Raw genomic sequence first — 9,654 nt, forward strand, 5'->3', positions numbered from 1 at the left:
ACAGCTTCTTGTCCAGAAAAAATGTGTCAGCTGAAAGCTTCTTCAAGACATTTGTAACTTCCTGCTAAGGCAGAGCAGATTAGATCTCAAACTGAGAAACTTCCGGTCTCTTTTGAGCTATTCTGAGAAATAGGAAAGAGGAAATTCTGTAACACAACAAAAAAAAAATGAGTGTTTCCTACATGAGCAACCTTTTTTCATCTCTCAGTGGTTTCATTAATCACACTGATCATGGACTAAACTGTTCGTATTGGCATCAACAGTTCTCCAACCAGCTTTAGTGCTGGGTAATCTGAATAAAAGGTAATTCTGGGGAATGTTGGAGAAAGTCTGGTGGAGATCTGAGGTACTCTTGAGGACTCTTTAAAACGTCCATGAGACAGGGAAGAGAAGCAAGCAGCAGAGGTTCTGCTCCTCTCTGCCACATGCTCAGTGGTGTCATGTCCATTTCATTTTACTAGCCCTCCTCCATGACTAGGGCCTGTAAGGTTTGTAGGTCTCTCATTTGGAGATAACTGAGAGCCCACTGCTCCCTGCAGCTACAGAGCATACAAAAAGATGCAAGCACAGCCAGCCCTAGCAGAGGGGAAGCTCATGAGGAAGGCCCTGCTCGCCTTCCAGCAGTGGGGTTTTGCCCGGCCACATTGGCTTCGGTGCCGGTGCAGCAGACTTCCCCCCAGGGCTATGGCGCTGGCTGCTGGCACAGAGCTGGCAGCACAGAAAGGCAGAGGGGATGCAAATCAAAATTCAGGTGATGGCAGGCACCCGCATCCCCAGGGAAGAGCCAGCTCTGAGTTAATGCCGCTTTCAGAAGTGTTGCTTCATGCTCAGCCCCATTTGACTGCTGTCCACAGCTGGCATCACATTAGAGGAGAGCTGCTTTACCATCAAGGAGGGTAGCACAGACTGCAGCCCTACGATCCATTTGACTGGCCTGCAGATCCCAGGAGTCAGCATCCTGCTCTCCAGGGTTTATAATAAAAGTTTTGGGTTTTTTTTCCAAATTTCTATTTTGGCTGACAAGAAGCTCAACATGAGCAGCAGTGTGCCCACAAAGCCAACTGTGTGCTTAGCTGCATCAAAAGGAGTGTGATCAGAAGGTCAAGGGAGGGGATTCTCCCCCTCTACTCCACTCTCATGAGTCCCCACCTGCAGTACTGCATTCTGCTTTGTCTTACCTAATGAACCCATCAGTCTGTAGCTCCTTAGCTGTCTCCAAGTCCTGAGGGCTGGCCAGAGGGTTGGCACTAGCTAGCATCCTCACCACAGACTGAAAACCAACCAGTGATTCTGTCAAACCCTGTGTTTTACTTACCCCTAGAAAAAAGTCTTGCCTGTTCACTGCATGACCATCAAAAGTGGTTCTCCTGTCAAGGAAAGGCCAAGCAATGCCACTAGAAAACATATAGCAGAAGGGACTGGGAGGGGGGGGGCTATAGTACACTCAGGGAAACAGAGCTGTTAAAACTACAGTCACTTCATTTATGCATAATAAGCAGCAGTCATTGCCATGAACCTGAATTTCTTCGGAAATATATATTCTTTAGAAGGAATTAAAAAGTGGGAGGTCCATGATAGGCGAGGGGGATCTAAGATGATCATGTTATTTTTTTGGGGCTAGGCAGATTTTGGTCTGACATGCCTAGCAGTCTGCTGGGCAGGACATCTGTCTGCTGACAGCAAGAGCTCAGAAAATCTGCCTGTGCCAGGATGTCCTGTACAAAGGAGGGACAAGAGGGCTGGAGGGCAAGTGGTGTTGCTTAACGGTTCACATACCTTGGCTGCTTAATTTAAACCTGGCAGTGTCTCACAAAGCATGTACTCCCTGGGCAGACCCCACATGTCCTAACCTCCTAAGGCCCATTACCCATACCAACTAACTACATAATACCCACCCTACTCAGTGGTGCTCTGAAGTTGGGCTGTGGGCAAACCCTTGGTTTACTCAAATAATCCACATTCAGGGATCTCAGATTTTTAAGTTTGAATCTCCATGGCTTCCCTGTGCTCACAGTGAGTGAGGATTAGATGCCCCCTTCTTAATGTTCCATTGCTTTCCCGTTATTAGAAGCTGTGCAACCAAGGTTTTCCAGAATGCCTGTCTGTTCTTCAGTCATGGTTTCTGAAGTTATTCTATATTCAAATACAAAATAACTCCTTTGTGTGCCATGTAGACATGTTGTGCAACTCAGCATTAGGACACAAGAGACAGGTCAAGAGCATGCAGGGCCATAGGGTAGTTTTGACAGACTGCAGGCAAGCTCATTGACACTGTTTGACTACCAGTCATGTCCATAAGGCCAAGGAAGGCCACTGGGGGACTTCCACCTGAATCATTCCCAAGCGTTAGCTTTTCCACAGAAGCAGCCAAACTGTGTGAATCATTGCTACTCTGAACGCAAACTAACATACAAGTATTAAGAGTTACTTGATGTCTTGGGACTGGGTTTGAATACAGCAGTATATATGCTGCTGCCATAGCCTCTGCTGCTTCTGCTCTCAGTTTCTGAAGTATCCTTCTCTGGATGCTCCTGCCCTGCTTTGCTTGGATGCCCAGTACTCTGCAGGTCCCAGTGACTGTTCATGGAACCGGCTAGCTTAGCCAGAGCTGAAAATCAGGCCACAGCTTTTTGCCACTTTTGTGTGAAAAGAAGAGAGGTACTTGTAAGTTGTGCCTGTGTTGCACATTTATATCACAAATCTCTCTAAAATGTTTACCATCATATTTGAGAGCAGTCCCTTGTTGGCTATCAAAAAAGCATCCTCCAGGGAAAGCACTTCTTAAAGTACTACCAGCAATAACCTTACACTTTTACAGAGTGCAAATGTAAAAGAAATAAGAGAAAGCCACTCATGTGGAGAAAATGCACCTTAGAGAAAAATGAATACAGCAAAGCTGAGGAACTTACATGCTTTCAAAGAAATCTCTCTGTTTATTACGTAACTCCTTTGCCTCCTAAGTTTGCTCTCATCTGTAACATAAGAGGTGAATGACTAGAATTATTCTTTACATCAGCATATTAGAATAAAATGTAACTCACTGGAAGAACAGTTATTTGTCTTTAAATACCTTTGTGGTAAAAATACACAGTAAATACTTATTTTACTTCCTCGCCTATCTGTCTAGCTACAGGGCTATTTAAAGACAGCAGTGAAGTATCAGAAGGAGCTAAAAGATTATTAGCGTAACTGATAGCTCTGTGCCACTCAGTTAATGCTATGAACATGCCTACAGGACATCTACCTGTCTTTTTAGTTCTGCTTTATTTTTAGACAATGTATTAGCAATCTTTGCTCATTCTAACTTTGTTAAGCAAAACATGCTTTGTAACCCAGAAAAGGCTTCCATCTGGGGCACTGGGGGGGTTGCTTTTTTGGATTTAGCTTCCGGAGTGAAGGGAAAGCCATCATTAGTGGAAGTGGTTGAGTGACCAGTGACTTTGTCAGATATGGTTTCCATTCAGCAGAGAAAAAATATGGGAACATTGACTGGTTTGGGCTGAATTTGTAGACATGTGTGAAAGTTAGGGGATCAAAAATATTGTATGTTGTGAAAAGCACGAAGACTATGGCTGTATAGGACTGGTGCTAGAAGTGGTTAGTGAGGTCTGTGAAAAGAAAGACGATGGCTGAGTGTCTGGCAGAACAGGACATGTTTAGGAGAGAAGCTGCACTTACACTTTTAATGTAACACTGGATGTGTATTTACTATAACACTGTTTTTTTTCCCTGTGAGACAGATCAACCAGCTATAATTCCTACATAAACTCAGTCTCTGCAGCACCATAATTTAATGTTTTACTCTGGAGAAAGACCTAAATCTTGCACAAGTGGCAGAGAATTTGCACATTATTTGCCAAAAATAAACAAATTTGTGCGAGACATGATTCAACAATATAAGATCCTAGATAACAGGATTAGCTTCACACTGTACAGTACTTCACAGTTTCCAAATGGAGTACAGAGGATCATTTAATTAAAACCTATTCAACTGAAAATCCTATTTATCTGAAACAAATGTTTGCCCTATATATAATATCAACAAAGTATTCACATGAGCAACTAGCAATAAACAACAGAAAGATGCACAATGAATGTCAATTAACACAATTTGCTTTCAAATAAACTTGCAGTTTCTATATACAGCTTTAGTACTGTCCTGTGTATCCATTATAAAGGTCAATTAACCTCAATTGCAGCTAGTCAGCTTGTTCTAAAACAAAATCAGCATAAGATACCTTTCTTTTTTAAATCAGCATCTCAGCAATTCAGCTGCCTGGCACTGAAGAACTTCTAAATTACTAAAAGTCTTTGCTAAAAGTTTTAGGTTAGGAAATGACAACAAAAAAAAAGGGGGGAAAGAGAGACAGTGAGATGGGCTGAAACTGATGATGTGCCACAGTGGGGCTGCATAAGGCTTTTAAAAATATCATTATTCAGCATAGAAACATGGATTTGGAACAACAAAGAGCTTTGGTATGCGTGTGCCTCAAAGGATGAAAATCTTCCTGAGTAAAGCTTTCAATGCACACGCTAATCCAAGACTATACTAACAAATCTCTTGAAATGGAAATCCTTGCTGAAAATGGGCTGTGTGCTTTAAACAGTACCAAAGATTTCTTCTTCTTTTTTTTCCCCTCTCCCCTTTGGCTGCAGAATGTCAGCATTTATAGCAAAAGTCAATCAGGTGCTCACTTGTTCTGCTTCATCGGGAAGAAGTGGTACCACGTGAGCACTGGGAGCTCTCATCTGGAGTTGCACAAGCACCACTAACTCAAAGGACTGTTGCAGAAAGCAAAGGCAAGTGGTTAGAAGTCTGACATATCGGTCTGTGAAAAGGCATATTTGCAATATTTTACATGCAAATGTTTGTAATCACACTTGGAAAATACAGCTGAATCACTGGACTTAGAGAAACATTTTTTTCCCAGATGGTAATAATTACATTGCTAATTAAAAATAAAAGAAAAAACCACAAACCAAAACCCAATATGGATTATTGATCACTCGGTGGGCCATCATCCAGTGGCCATTCTAGCTGCTGACCACACCAGCCATTGAAACAGGGTTAAATCCAACCTGTCAGCATTTTGAGAGATGGTTTAACTCACTTCTTAAAAAGTAACAGAAAAGTCAGTGGCTGACATAATGAATCACAATTCTGCCCCTACCAGATGCTTCTGCAGTCTTCTTGAAGCTGGATATGGTTATAAAATTACTGCAGTGGTGTCTTCACTCTCTAGAAAAAAAAATATATAGTACTGTACAAAGACCTAGGGGAAAAAAAGATTGCTTTCTTGGTGTGTACTAACAAACCTTCATTCACCAGAGGTTAACAGGGGCTTTGTGCTTTCTGTGTCCTTTATGAACTTCATCTTTGCTGAAGGCAGACAACGTTCAGTGCTACAATGCAACCATTTTTCCCATACTACTGTTACTTAGACTTATGGTAAATGGTAAAACTTGAGAACATTATTATACTGGTTGCACAAAACTGTAGGAAAATATTTAATTTTCTGAGTAAAATTCACCCATGTCCTTCAGGCCTATGAAGCACTTGTTTAACTGCAACACAGACTCTAACTACAGAGTCTCTTAACTACATTAGAGTATCCCGACTCACTGCTTCATCCTACTTCAGTGCTTAAGCCTTCATAAGGGTGATCTTTACTTACTATTTCATCGCTATTGCAAGCATCAAACTCCATTACTCATTTAACTTTACATCAGTAAGAAGAGCAACTAGTATTCATAAAAGAGGAAGAGGCACATCCCTGGCTGACGGGCATGTGCTTTTGAAATTCAGCTGCAAACATGAACATGGTTCATGACTACAGAAGTGGAAAAAAATTTGTTTTCATTTTTCACATTGCTAAAAGAAGCTCTCCTAAAAACAAGACAGTGTCTGAATCTTGGCATTATGGTTTCAGCATGAGATAGAGTGAAAAGAGATGCTTGGCTTGGCTAGCTAACAATGGATGGTTGGTCTGTACAGACAAGGCTAGAAATCTTCTTCTAATCCCCAACTTTCATGTAGAAAGAAAAAAAATTTGCTGTTACTGATCCGGGATATACTAAGATGCTGCAGTTCCTTCAACTGAAAAGCAATATTTACCACGATTTCTTACTAGTTGAAAAACATCGCAGTGAAACAGTTTTGTACCTCCATAAGACCTATTTGCTAAAGGAAAGCATGCCTCATAAATCATGGAGTTTGGTCTGGTAACATTATAAGAAATAGACCACCTGAGTCAGCCAGCTTGAAGTAAGGTAATACCTCCTAAAAGGCATCCTGAACATCATCAGGGTCTTGTGAAACAACATTTTGATTAGCTAAGTGAAAATGAATCACAAGTGTTGGCATACAGCTATGCTATCATTTTATTCAAAGAATGATCAATCGGTAGCAGAGTGATGAAACATTAAACAGAAAGATCAATTCAAGACATAATATTCTTACAAGACTCCTAGCTCCTCTACTCAAGACCTGATAGTTTCCACAAGAGTTATCAGACATGGATGATAATTACAAAGATATGGTAATTGGGGGCATTAAATCATACATGCGAGCTAGATCTGCTGTCACAGCAAGAACTTCTTCATTGAGAACTGGCAAAGAAGGATTTTCTTCCCCCTTGACTGGCACAGCAGGATCCTCATCCAGCCACTGGCACAGTAACAGGTTCCACTTTAAATCTATCCTATCTACACCCTGTTGAAGTAATTCAGTTAATTGTGTGCATCAGTCTTTGGAGAAATCTTTCATACTGCTAGTTATGTCCTTGGATGAGTATGGTAGCAATCAAGCACTGCGGTGGCACACTGATGCCTGCTAGATCTGGAATGGCTGCTACAGAGCCAACAGCCCACTTAAGCACCAAGGAACCAAGAAGCCCACAAGACCATCTAAGCTTTTAAATGTTATAAATTACTCAAGAAGGGCTGTGCTGCAAGCATAAATGTTCACCATGGCACAAAGTACTATATAGGCAGAAAGCTAGCCAGCGCATGACTTGACAATTTAAAGAACTTTATACTTATGTTAGTTTATTAAAATTTTTTCCTTAGCTTCAGGGGAAAAAAATTAAAAACAATTAAAAAAAAGAAATAAAAATTAAAAAGACCCAGTAAGACCAAAAGAATTGCAATGAAGGCCAGACAAAACATTCACCCAGACAGCTAAGACACAGTTCTTCTACAGACTGTGCCAATATTGACTTCCATATAAAGTCCTGTTTTTTTATAGAAAAGGTTAACCTTCCACAATTTACTTATTCATGAATTATAAGGTGAACAGAGACACTGATGCAAATGATCCAGTATATTGAAAAATGCATTGAGCCAGGAAATATTCAAAGTTCTGCTATAAATTATCTTCTAAGGTCTGGGATAGTAGATGTAGTGCCTGCACCAGGCCCTATTAACTGGCATAGCTGGATTTCGAACTAATCTGCTTTTTACAGCTGTAAGATATAGGGGCTTCCTGTCCCATTCCTCCATTAAAGATTATTTAAATAAAAGGTTATAGGTAGGCTATCACACTGTTAGGAGTTGAGTAGCAAAGTAGTATGGGCAACAGGAAGCATATATTTCAAAGGAGCAAGGTATAATAACATCTGTTTGATCCATTCCAATCCTAACCTAGAAAAGTTATCACTATCATTTATAAAGGTGGGGAAGAAAGAGGTTAAGTTGTCTTGGTTAGCTTTTGATATGAACTGGAAGTGTTAAGTTGTGGTGCTCTCTGCCTATTGCCCTCAGACTGCAATTAGAGAAGTAACCAAAGAAAAGCAGGAAAGAACTGAGTTTATACATGCTGATCTGAATAGTAAAGATTTTCTGCTTCTCTGTCCTATGGCACCTGAGAGATGAGTTCACACACCCTCTCTTATATTTTTAATAACTGTTCCAGAGACTTTATGGTATTGACGGGAGTTTGAAAGAACAGAAGTCTACAAAGAAATTCCCCCAAACTTCCCACAGGCTGGAAGGCCCTAAGGTGTTTGGTCTTAAGCCTTGATTGCATGAAATAGCCCATGTGGGGTAGTAATACTGCATCAGATCTCTGTGCAGACAAATTTATTCTGCTCTAATACAGCAATTCTTTCCTCTTTATAAAGAAACTAGGGTTGTGGGGTAAGGTTTTGTACTGGAGGTCAGTTCCAACTAAGCCCCAAACAATTACAACACCCATGCATGTATTTCCTGAAGGAGGTAAATCTTCACAAGATAAAATTGCAGAACTCCAGAATCAGAGTTTAGAGATGGGATGAGTACCTCTTCCTACAGAATTGTCCCTTAGTACTTTACAACTTGCCAATGTTTGCTGAGATGAATGGAAAGGTTTTTATACAAAGTGAGACAGCCTTTAAAATTAATTGTATTTTTCCCTTAAATATTACTTTTGTGCCAGTTAGTGAGAAGTGAAAGAGGCAAAAACAGAAAGGTGGAAAATAAATCTTTCCTTGGGTACAAGGTATGATATAGAGGTATTTCCTACGTAGGCTGTGCTCAAAACACTTTGGAGGTACCACTCTGGTCTATCTTACCTGCTGTGATTGAGGCAGAACAGGGTTAGAGCTGGGACAGTAAGAGAAATTCCCCAGGAAAGGAATTTCCTCTAGCAGGCATATTGTCTGTGGCTAACTAGAAATGCCAAAGAGATGCCAGATTTCAGAAAGGGTTTAAGGAGAACTTGCTTCAGTGTTCATTCCTTCAGTGCGCTTATGTGAATCCAGCGTTCCATACCTTTGCAAAGCCCAGAGACAGCAGACTACATAGCCAACTGGGTTTGGGTTTCGCAGTTCTTTGCTCAGTATGTGAAGCTTTTGTGACGGCCATGCAAGTTCATCAGCCAAGCATGGAGCAACCAGACACCATGTCCTCACGTGTTCAGACACTCTTTACAAGCCACAGTATTTTAATACTGTACAAAGTGAAATGCCCAACTAAAGCTGGTTTCTCCTTCTCCTGCCAGAAGGCAAATTAGCAGTAGTGAATTTTACAACTACACTTTCTTAGTTGCTTTAAAGTCAGACCATTTATATGGTCACTTAGCAAGAAAAGTGCTGGTGCAGTATCTGCCATACAGGCTGTAGCTATCTGGCATTTAACCATTCTTTTTAATTTAACCAAGAAAAATAACTCCTCTTTTGTCTAGTCTCTTCAAGAGGTGACTTACTTCCTGTGTAATTTCACTGTGTGCAGCATGAAAAACAACTATGCTGTTCATCTCTTCCTGTCTCCTCATTTAGCTCTAAGGTATAGAGCTCGGTACTGTTGCACATTATGCCAGAGCTATTAAGCAGCATACTGGTGCACCGGTCTGGAAAAATGTAGCAGTCAATGACGCTGGCTGCATTCAGCACGAGCCTCGTAAATTGTGGGCACATTCTCTGCATCGCTTAAGAGGTGCAGAGGTAAAAGAGAGAAGCTGTGCTACCTGCATGCATGATTGATTGCCAGCACTCAAATGTTCCCTCAGAGCATGCTGCTGCTCCTCTGCCTCCTTTGCTCCAAGAGGCATGTCAGCAGGGGTGGTGAAGATGGGAAAAAGAAAGAAGGGCATGGGGGGTGCACCCAGGTTCTATCACTGCCCATCCGTATTCATTGCATCTAAGGCCTTGGAGATGCCACTGGATGCTACATGTCACA

Source organism: Melopsittacus undulatus, chromosome 2 (assembly GCF_012275295.1).
Source record: "Melopsittacus undulatus isolate bMelUnd1 chromosome 2, bMelUnd1.mat.Z, whole genome shotgun sequence".
In the NCBI taxonomy this organism is placed as follows: Eukaryota; Metazoa; Chordata; class Aves; order Psittaciformes; family Psittaculidae; genus Melopsittacus; species Melopsittacus undulatus.